The sequence below is a fragment of the Manacus vitellinus genome, unplaced genomic scaffold, assembly GCF_001715985.3.
Source record: "Manacus vitellinus isolate BGI_N305 unplaced genomic scaffold, ASM171598v3 scaffold_31_pilon, whole genome shotgun sequence".
Classification (NCBI taxonomy): Eukaryota; Metazoa; Chordata; class Aves; order Passeriformes; family Pipridae; genus Manacus; species Manacus vitellinus.
Window position 1 is genome coordinate 8554221 of NW_021940379.1, and position 10217 is coordinate 8564437.

A 10217-nucleotide genomic window follows, 5' to 3' on the forward strand; every position below is an offset into this window, starting at 1 on the left:
TCCACAGTGACATGTCACTCCTCTGACAACTCCACAGCCTCTGCAAAGTTCCTCCACACTCTCCATGAGCTGCTTTGCAACCACCTGGAGCACGGGGGGCACGGGGGCAGTGGGTGCACGGGTGGACATGCAGGGGAGCACTGATCTCCCAACTGCTCAGCTCCAGTACTGCTGAGCCTGAGCAGTCCCTCTGTGGGGCAGGGACATGTTAATGCTTGGTTTGGTTCTGCTCAGCAGAGGGCACTGGATCCTGGAAAAGGGAGCTGATGCTGGGGAGCACAGGGGCCTGATTGCTTTAGCAGATGGACTGATTTTTTTCCTTCTGGATGCTGGTGGTGTGGAAGAGAAGTCTGCAGCTCTGTCTGCTGCTTGCTGATTGACCAAGAGACAACCATGGCATGTGTTAGCAGGTGATAAACTTGTCCTTTACATGTATTTTTTATTTTAATTAAAGTGGTAGCTACAAAAATCAGTTCTCTGGAAATCAGGTTGGCTGAAGTATTAACCAGCTGGCATCCTTCTGAACCAGCCAGCTGACACAGAGGGAGGTGCAAGCACCTACAAACTGAACAGCCAGGCTGGAGTGGAAACTGGTTGTATTGTTCAGGCTTGTTCCTGCAGTCCACGGGGAAAATATAGGAGTGGTCTGAGTGGAGCTGGCTGAATCAGGGAGTTTGGCCCTTGATTTGAAGTCCCACAGTTTCATTACAAAGTTATCATCTTTTTCAGTAAGTTCATCTCGTTCTCAGCAATACCCACAAACAATGCACTCCACTCTCCCTCTTTCATCACTGAGTTCCCTTTGCTGTGTGCTGGGGTTTGCATTTTCCTCACTGATGGCTCAGATGAGCTGTAAGCCAGAGAGACTAACAAAAAAAATTAGGATTGTATTTTTTTCAAATTATTTTTAAGTTCATATGTACATGTATGTTGTAATATAGCTCTTTTAATAATAAAAGTTTTAATGCTAATAAGGAACATATATTAAAAAAAACCTTCCTAAGTCTTCATCTGGCACTTCTCTAATATGTTGAGGATTTGGCACAATTTACTCATATAACTCAAGAAAAAGAATTCATTCTTCACACTGACAGCTACTGACCTAAGTTCTTGAGCTGACCTAGGATGCTTCACTTCAGATGACAGCTCCAAATGCAAGAAAATTGAATACTACCACAATATATGCTTTAGCTGTGCTGAAGAAAACTCCAAGGCGATGGTGTTTCCCAAAAGCAGCTTGTTTTATACTTCAGGGTTTTATACTTCTACAGCAGCACATCTCACCACACCCAGCAATTGCCAGACCCAAACTGGAGGTTAAATGTGCTGGAAAATGTGGCAGTGGCTTCCAGCATTAGCTGATTCCTGAGCTTATCAGGACTCAGGCATGCCTGCCTTGCAGAGCAGCAGGATCAGTTTTGGAGCTGGGGGAAGGAGAGCTTTCCCTTCACACCCCTCCCTCTGCCAGGTGTGTGAGCCTCTGCCTGTGCCTTGGCAGTGCCCACAGTTCAGGGCTGCCCATCTGCAGTGCTGTGCCCTGCTCCCCTTTCAATCAGATTGGAGCCACGACTGCTGAGGGCTGCAGGTTTGGTCTTTTTTATTAAATAGGTCAGCAGGCCCTGACAGTTGGCATCCATCTCCAGCCTGGAGCTGGGTGATGACAGGCCATACCATGGCAGGCTCCAGGGTATCTGTTCATCTGTCCTGCTTGGTACAGCATGTTCCAGGGGGAGATTGGCAGGGGGCTGGTGCTGAACCCTGCCCTGCTGCTGTTCCCCAGTGACAACAGCAGGATCCTGGCTCCTCATCCTGTGCTCAGATCCCAGCTGCCTTTGACTGCTATGGAAACTGCTGCTGCCATCCCAGTTCTTTAGTACATTGAGATTTTCAGACTCAGGCACGTTATTTTGGGAAGGGAGGAACTTCTTTGCAAACTGATGTGCTCTTGAAGTGCTTCCTGCACTCTGTATTAGGCTAAACCAGGTCTGGGTTTTGTGACCAACGTCACCTTCCCCTGCAGAAGCCTGACACTGTCCCTCCAGCTCTGGTACTGTACATCATTATCCTGAACACCACTCAGTAGAGAGGTAAGTAGCTGATAAACTTGGCTGGAAGTTTTGTTCAGTAGCAATTTCCCTTAACAGTTTTAAAGCGTGATTTAAATATTTTTATCAGTTCCTTGACAGGTTAATGGGGTACATGGACAGGAGACTTCTGCTTTATCCCCTGCAGCCCTGACAATTTGAGGTGTTGGCTGGCTCAGCTCCTAGAGGAAGGAATAACTTGCACTTCTCTCCAGTGATTTCCTGATGCTGGTGGATGGCAGATGTGATTCACTCCAGAAGGCTCTGCTGAGTGCTCCCAGGTATCTGATCTGCCAAGGAAAGCTGGTAGCATCAGCTCCCATAAGATCTCCCTCTCCTGAGGAGAGGCTGGTGTCAGCCCTGAGAGCTGACATCGAACTGGGGAGTTTTGTTAGAAGCTGACTGAGAGCGTGGTGCTGTTATTATCTGACACGGCTGAAACAAAAGCCAAACGTTGATGAATGTCTGATCCTAAAAGTAAACAGTTTGATTTTTTTTTTTCCTTTGCGAGTCAGGGGCCCTCTAGGGTTTTATCTGATTTTGGCAATCTCCTGCACATTTTGGGGCCTGGAGCATGGTTTTAATTGTTACATCACAAAAGTTGCCAAATAATGTTGGATGCTCCTTAAAAACTCTCTCAATTTTATGGAACTTCTCAACGGCTTGACTAATACAATAATTACTGGAACCCGGCTATGTTGCCTAGTGGCAAATGGAATTTTTTCATAATGATCCTGTCTGTCGTTAATAGCAGGATTTGTTCTTTCTCTCAGCGGGAGAGAGGCCAGAAAGCCACAGTATCTGTCTTTTTTAATGACAGCCAACAGCAAACGGATAAAATAATCAATTATATCCACAGATAGGTAGATAAAGTGTAATTTATCATGTCAAAAACAAAAATGTTTTTAATTGGGCTGTTAATCATTTTGTAATTTTAACTAAAGAGATGGGGACTCTACTTTGTGTTCAGACATCACTAATATTTCATACAACATTAGCAGATCTTATTATAGCTTTAATAATAGTGTTTACCACTAACTGCCAAAATACGAAATGCAATTTCTGCTCTCATTAGCTGGAGCCTTTGCAGTTATAAAAGGATGCCCTTCCCTTCTATTTTTCTTCTTCTGGAAAGACCCAGAAGAAAAAAAACAGGGTTCAGCAGACTGATCAGCTGTAACAGTTTTTAAAATATGCTGATCTTTATGTTTGGTTAGCAGTACCCATACTAGTTACCAACAAACATGTTACAGAAATTATGATATTTTACTTTTTTTTTTCTTTTTTAGAAAAAAGCATATAAAGAGATTAGTGTAATGCAGCAGAAATTGGAAGCTTGGAGTTTTGGTTTCTAGCCACACCTGCGTTGTCTTGTGGGAAGCTGGGCAGATCATTTAATCCCTCCTAACTTGTTCTCCATGTCTGTTATGTAGGTATTAGATGGCTGCATCATCAGGTTGCTGTAGAGTATGGAGGTGTTGTAAGATTCATGTAAATTTGTAATAAAGATGGCAAACATCTGGATGGCTGGTGCAATAGCAGCCTCTCTGACAGCCACCTCTTTGAGGGAGGAAATGGGTAGTTTATGGCTGGACCTAAATCTTCCCCACATTATAACTGAGAATGTCCTCACAATGCTGCCTGACTTCAGGATCAGTGAGGAATCCTGAGCAGGAAAACCTCTCAGCACTGGAGTGCTGTGGCTGTCCACACTTCTGTTATTGCCATGAGCAGATGCCCTGTGTGGGACCAGATCTCTATTTTACCTATAAGTTCTACATTAAAAAAAGGCCAGTCATGCTCAGAACAGAAATGTTGTGACCCCTTTGCCTCAAACACACTGAAATTACTTCCTTGCTTCAGAAGTGTTTTGCAGAGGCAAATTAATCTCCGTTCCCCTCGACTTGTTTTCCCTCTGAAAAGCTCTACCTGCCTTAAATGAAGGCACAGCCTCCAGAGGACCTGTCTGGGAGCAGAATTGCACTCAAGGTAGTTTGGCCAGGGCAGATTTCACTTGCAGTGTTAAGGTGGACATTTTTGGCTGTGGGTTTGATTTTATGTCCACAGCATCTCCCAGCAATGCATGGAATACAGAGAGGGACAGCACTGCCTTTCCTGTCATTGGATCTTTCCTGGGAGTGAGGGAAAGTTAGTGGATTGAGTGGATTTTTTACAGGTCTGTGGCAGGATTGAGGCTGTCTTCATCCTGAGAAGCAGGGAGGGGAGGCTCTGGGGCTGGTTTGCCCGAGCATAAATAAATTGGAGGTGCACGAACATTCAAAAAATTCCCAGAGAGTCACATTGCACAAGTTAATGGGCCTGGTGCCTTCACCTGTGCCAATTTTATGTAACTCTTAACTCTGGTGTTAAATAAAAATGAGGCTTGCTCTAATGACATCAACAGCCTTCAGTGCAGAAAGTATGCTGCTACTTTGATACAGATCCCCTTTTAAGGAGGACACAGTAGACAGCCAAGGCTTTTTTCCCATCTGTTGGGTGAATGTAACGATCCCCTGCTCAGAAGTGTGGTCTCAACAACACTCCTCCGCTCTCAGCATCACACTGGATGATTTTATTAAGAACATGGTTATCTGGTGCCCCTGCTTTTGCCACCTCGATTTTACTCTCCCTCTCCATTACATGAAAGGATGGAAAAGGGGGACATGAGTTGTCTGGGGGAGGGGAGAAAATAGCATGAGAAGGGGGTTAAAAGAACCAGCTGTTATGTGTGAGGTATCTGCTTTCTAATTGCTTCTGTTGGAATTCAGGGGGAAAAGGCACTGGCTTCAGTTAATTAATAAGGCAGGACTCACATAAACTCCAGCTGTGAGCACAGGACTGGTCTTTAAAGGATAAGCCCAGGAGGTGGGGCAGGGAGTTTGATTTCCTCACACTAAATCCCATCACATGCTGTTGGTAGTGTGTGTGTCCACTTAAGCCTTTTGGTTGGCCTGTCTGAACCAGACAGGAGGTGTCTGTTGCTGTCCACGTGCCTCACTCCAAGAAAAACGATCTGTCCTCAGAAATCAAAGATGTGAGGCAGTGTTTCAGGCTAGGGTGAAACTGCTGTGTTTTCACTCCAGTTTGGAATCCCTAAAAAGTGGGTATGTTGGGATCAAAGATTTTTGTTCAGAATTAACAAAAGCATGGGCTTTTGCAGCTGGACCCAGATACAGGTTTGCCCTTTGGTCCTCTTTTCTGTCAGAGGGTTTGGATTTGGCATCCTGTCAGCATCTCTCTCTTCAAGGGTAGCACTGGTGGGGTGGTTGTGCAGCTGATGCCTCCAGACCATGTCCAAAGGCCATTTTACAGTGATCCCTTTGAGAGGAACAATGCACAGTTCATTTCTCTTTTTTTGAGAGGGGCTCAAAAAGATCAGGACTTTTCCTGAGTTACAGACAATGCCCCTAAAACCCATATGAACATGCAAATGCCACAGTGTTTCCTCATTTGGTCCTGTTCCAGGTCTCGCTGCCACAAGAAATCCCCCACCACCAGTGCGAGGTCTTTCTAGTCTGAGAACAGCTTGGGGTCTATGCTGAGACCAAAGTTTTCTTTCACTTCCCATGGGATGGCATCTCTGGGTTTCAAAGCTTGTTGTTTAAGTGTGTTATGTTAGGAAACAGTAGAATCAGAAAAAAAAGGTGGATGTTCCTATGTAGTTAAGAGCCTGTTTTTCCTCAGTGGCTGTGGAGGGAAATGAGCTTCCTGCCTAAGGTGAGATGTCATTTGCTGGATGGAAACCTTTGTGTCCCGGCTGGCCCGATCCCTTTGGTGCCACTGCTCAGGGCAGGTCTCTTCCAGGGTGATGGCTCTCCCTCCCTGGCCCTCTCCTGTCCTGGCACCATGCTCTTGCCTTGCATCAGCCCTGATGCTCCTCAGCTGAGTGCTGGGGTCAGCACAAGGGAGGGGACATGGCCACGGGGCTGCAGATGGGTTGGGGAAGGAGGAGCACTCCTTTTGGCACAGGGAGCCCAGCTCACCATGCCCTTCCTCAGGGAACCTCACAGCCCAAGCATCCTGGAGGATTCTGCTGTTTCACTGCCCCTGATTTCAGTGACAGCTCAGCCTGGTGTGGGACTAAACACCCAGGTACATGATTAGCCCCAGTCCCCTGAGCTGGACTTCCCGCTCAGAGAGAAAAACAGCTCTGGGGTGTCACAGCATGGTTCCAAGTGAGCGAGTGGGGCCTCGCTTTGCAAAGCTCTAGAAACAGCAGCTCTTTGTCTCCTCCATGTCTCCTCACCCTGAACTGTTGCTGTTTTCAGAGGTTGGTTTCAAAGTGCTGATTCACAGCCACCAGCCCTATTGTTTTATCTGAGGAGATTAGGGCTGAGAATGTTGCAGTTTTGTAGTGAAAAGACTCAATTGGAAATAGCAGCATAGCTGACATGAGACTGTTATTTATGCTCAAATAACCATCTCCTTTAAAGATGAGGAGTCTCTTTTTTATTCCTTTTCAAGTTTAGATCAATCATGTATGAAGACAAACTCCCACTCAGCCTCCCTTGGCCCCTAATATTTTCATTTTGTTCTTCTTCTGCTCATTATTTTATGATTTTGTCCTTGACTGGAACATTTCTCTCTTGTTCTTCCTTACATGCACCATTGAAGAGGGAAAGGACTTACATATAGAGCTCAAGACTTGTGTAGCTCTTCAGCCATAAATAACACTTTATACAGATTCTAAGATGATTAAATCCTTCTAGTTAGCCTCCCTCTTTCTTTTACGGCTCATCTGATTAGAGGAGACATATTCTTTTGAAACTTAGCTATTTCTGTTTCACTTTTGCAAGCAGACATGAGAAGACAGGACCTGGCTGTATGCACTGCTGATCAGAACACTTGCCATAGGAATGCAGAAAAGCTTGCCTGCAAGAGAACTGATTGTTGACGTGGAAGAAAAGCCCTAAAATTCTGAGATGCAGTCGAGTTCCTGAATACAGGCAAGTCTACAATCGAAACTGAGATCTGTTTATCTGGGGAGATAAATGCTCTCAAAATACGCTTTTCTGGAGAGAGCTGACAGGCACAAAATCAGGGAAAGGAATGCTCTGGTATGAGGACAGAGTTCTTCTGCTCAGGCAGTAACTGATGTTGGACAGCTGAAGGAACTGGCCCACTGGGCTCTGTGCTTTGCACCCCGTAACTCCATACCCAGCTTCTTTTGATACCAGGCTTGGGCTTCCTGGAGCCAGGCATCAGCTTTTCCCTACAAATGCTGCCCAAGCAGCTGCTGCACTTTGCAGAGATCCTGAGACTGTAGTGCTGAGCTGCTCTTCCTTCTGCTTGCTGGGATCTGCTCAGCTCAGGCAGTTCCTCGGGGGAACGGCCAGTGAGCCAGGCCTTGCTGGGGTTACACACTGTGGAGCTGAGCACAGAGAGGAGAAATAGTCCCACCAAAGTGACTGAGAAGTGCTGAAAAGCCTCACAGTAGACAGCCTGCACAATGAAATGATCTCCTCCAATTAGCCCGTGGTCATCAGTGAGGCAAATCCTCTGCCTCCTGGGCCGGGCAGGGTGGTTTTAATGGTAGGCATAAATCTATTGGGTTTTTGTCCTCATGACCCAGCATATTCTGCCAGGGCAATGCAGACTCCAGAGAAGGAAGAGAATTTATGTGTACAATAAAACAACAGAGTTTCAGTAATATCAGCTGTTTGATGAACTTTAATATACATTTGCTATAAAACAGGCAGCAATTACCAGAATGTGATACCCAAATAAAAATCCATGATCCATTTGCACGACAGATCTTCGATTTACTCACATTCATGTGAAAGAGACACATAAAAATGATATCCATGCTTAAAATCACTTAGGAGCAGCCTGAAAGACCCCACAGTTGCAAGTGATACTGCAGTGCTTAGCTAATACTCATGTTTCGATGGCTTTGCCTTCATGATTCTTCCAGTGGTTCCTTTATGTTTTCTGGGAGTTTGCCAAACACCTGTGAATCAGTGCACAACAAATATTCCTCCCATTTAATTTAGCCTTGCACAGAAAGGCTATATTAGGCCTGATGCAGACCTAATCCCAAGCCTCTAAAGAGGTTTAAGGCACTCTGGTTTCACCTAATCCCGAAACCTAAACCAGAATCATTGAAAACCTCCACAGCACCACAGGAATGGGCAAATAAAGAGTTTCCACTATGAAATTATTAAAAGGACACAGTGTATCTTTTGGATTTGAGACCTAAAGCTTTGCCTAAGGAGCTTGGACTGTCCACAATAAAAGTGTTTATTTTGAAGGTAGGAGGTTGAAAGGTTTATTTGACTAGAGGGCCAATTTCACCCCTCCCACCCAAAAAAAGAAAAGGGGTGACCCCCCAGAAGAGTGGCAAATGGGAAAGGGGAGGAAGAAGTGACAAGGCAGGGGCAGCCCAGCAAAGCAGTGAAAAAAGTGAAGCCCAGGTTTCTGTTTAAGCCTCAGTCATGGTCCCTGTGAGAAAGAGCAAGAGCACAGCCCCTGGTGCACAGCTGGGCTCTTGGGTCCTGGAGTTCCTCACTGCAAACATGTAAGGAAAGAGTTATTTATGATGTAAGAAATACATTGCTGCTGTTCAAAATGGAGAATTTGCTCTTTTGAGATCTCTTACTGATGGGAGATAACATGTAAAAACGTGCTGCAATGGAACTTTCAAATACAAATTGCATCCAACTGTAATAAATTCGATCTTGCATTAATTCATGTTAAATTAATTGGATTCTGTCATTCCTGAATTCTGAATTCTGGTAACCACCTTATCTTGCCACACAACTCATTATCTTTGTGTTGGGAAAGGGATATTTCATTTTCCAGGCGACTGTAGGGAATATTAACTGTACCATACTCTAATAAACATCCAGCTCCTAACAAATTAAAGACCTGAAGCACACTGCACATGTGGTTTCATTATGCACAGCAATTTATAGCAATGATCTCCTGCTCTCAATCTCTTAATTCAAATCATTTCAGCAAAACATGTAGGGAAACATGGGGCTGTATTTGTGCATTATACAATCCTGAAGGTATTTATCCGTCCCATTATTCCTAATAATGGGAAGCATAACCTCCTCAGTGTGCTGAATGCCATGTAAAGCCCTTTAGAGCAGGGATTTAGGAATCCGTGTTCCTCCTGATGGGAAGTTTGACATGAGTAGAAAAGCAAGCTCCAGACTGACTTCCCAGACTCACAGAAAGTCTCCATGCCTTTGTCTGCACTGTGGTACTCTAGGTTTAATTCAGCTTTCAATGACTCTTTGCCTCCATAGGCAAAAATTATAGGAAAACTGAAAAGCATTAATTTTTCAGAGGTACCAAGCCTTCTAGCTGGAATTGTAACAGGACAGCCTTCTGAGAAAATACTGAAATGACAAGAGCTTTTAACTCCTAGACAGGTGACACAAGCAAAGGATGGTTTATTTGCTTTCCTTGAGCAAGTCGTGGTGTAGCTGAGGAGCAACAGGGGCCTCTTAAGGGGAAGGAGTGTGCGTTGTGTACGTGCCTACACTGCCTTCCCATCACCTGGCTCAGGGTGGATGGTGGGACATCAGCAGGGTCAGTCCCAATCCCACATCTCCGCATTTTTGTCCCAGAAATACGTACGGGGTTATTTAACTGGTGCCTGATTTAGTTCAATTATTTCACCTGCCCAGTAACTTCCATTGGGAACCATTTCAGGAGGCAACTTCTTTATTTGCCTAAAGATGCTCTCCTGCAGGGCAGCACCTGGAAGACTTTGTGTGGCTGTGTGGTACTGGAATACTTGGTTCTTTATCGCAGAATAAACCCAGGCTGGCAGCGGAAGAGGCCAATGAATTCAGCCGTGCGGTAACCCCGCGCTCAGCAGAGCTCCTGGCAGTGGATGCGGTGCAGGGTGGGAGAGAGCCCCAAGCACAGCCCAGGGTGGGAGAGAGCCCAAAGCACCCCCAGCAGCTGCGGGGAGTCCCCCGCGTCACAGCCGGACCGAACCGCTCGATGGCACCGGCCCAGCCGGCTCAGAGCTTGTCCTCCGCCTGTCCCGGGAGCGGGGACGTGCTCCGTAAGGCGGGGCCCTCCCGATTACCGAGCGAGGCCCCTCGCAGGACCCCGCGGCTGCGCTGCCTCTTCGTGCCGCCGCCGGCACCGCGAGGCCCCTGAGCGGGACCCCCT

At 46.0% G+C, this 10217-nt stretch overlaps 1 protein-coding gene across 2 annotated transcripts in view; it reads left to right on the top strand.

Annotated features, from left to right (window-relative positions):
* The window catches only part of TXNRD2 (thioredoxin reductase 2), a 49112-nt gene extending 41281 nt beyond the window's left edge, over positions 1-7831 (top strand). For both annotated transcript variants that reach the window (XM_029961184.1, XM_025895507.2), the window contains one exon: positions 6884-7831. The gene's annotated coding sequence lies outside the window, so the exon portion shown is untranslated. The remainder of the gene's footprint in view (positions 1-6883) is intronic.
* Positions 7832-10217: the final 2386 nt, after the last annotated feature.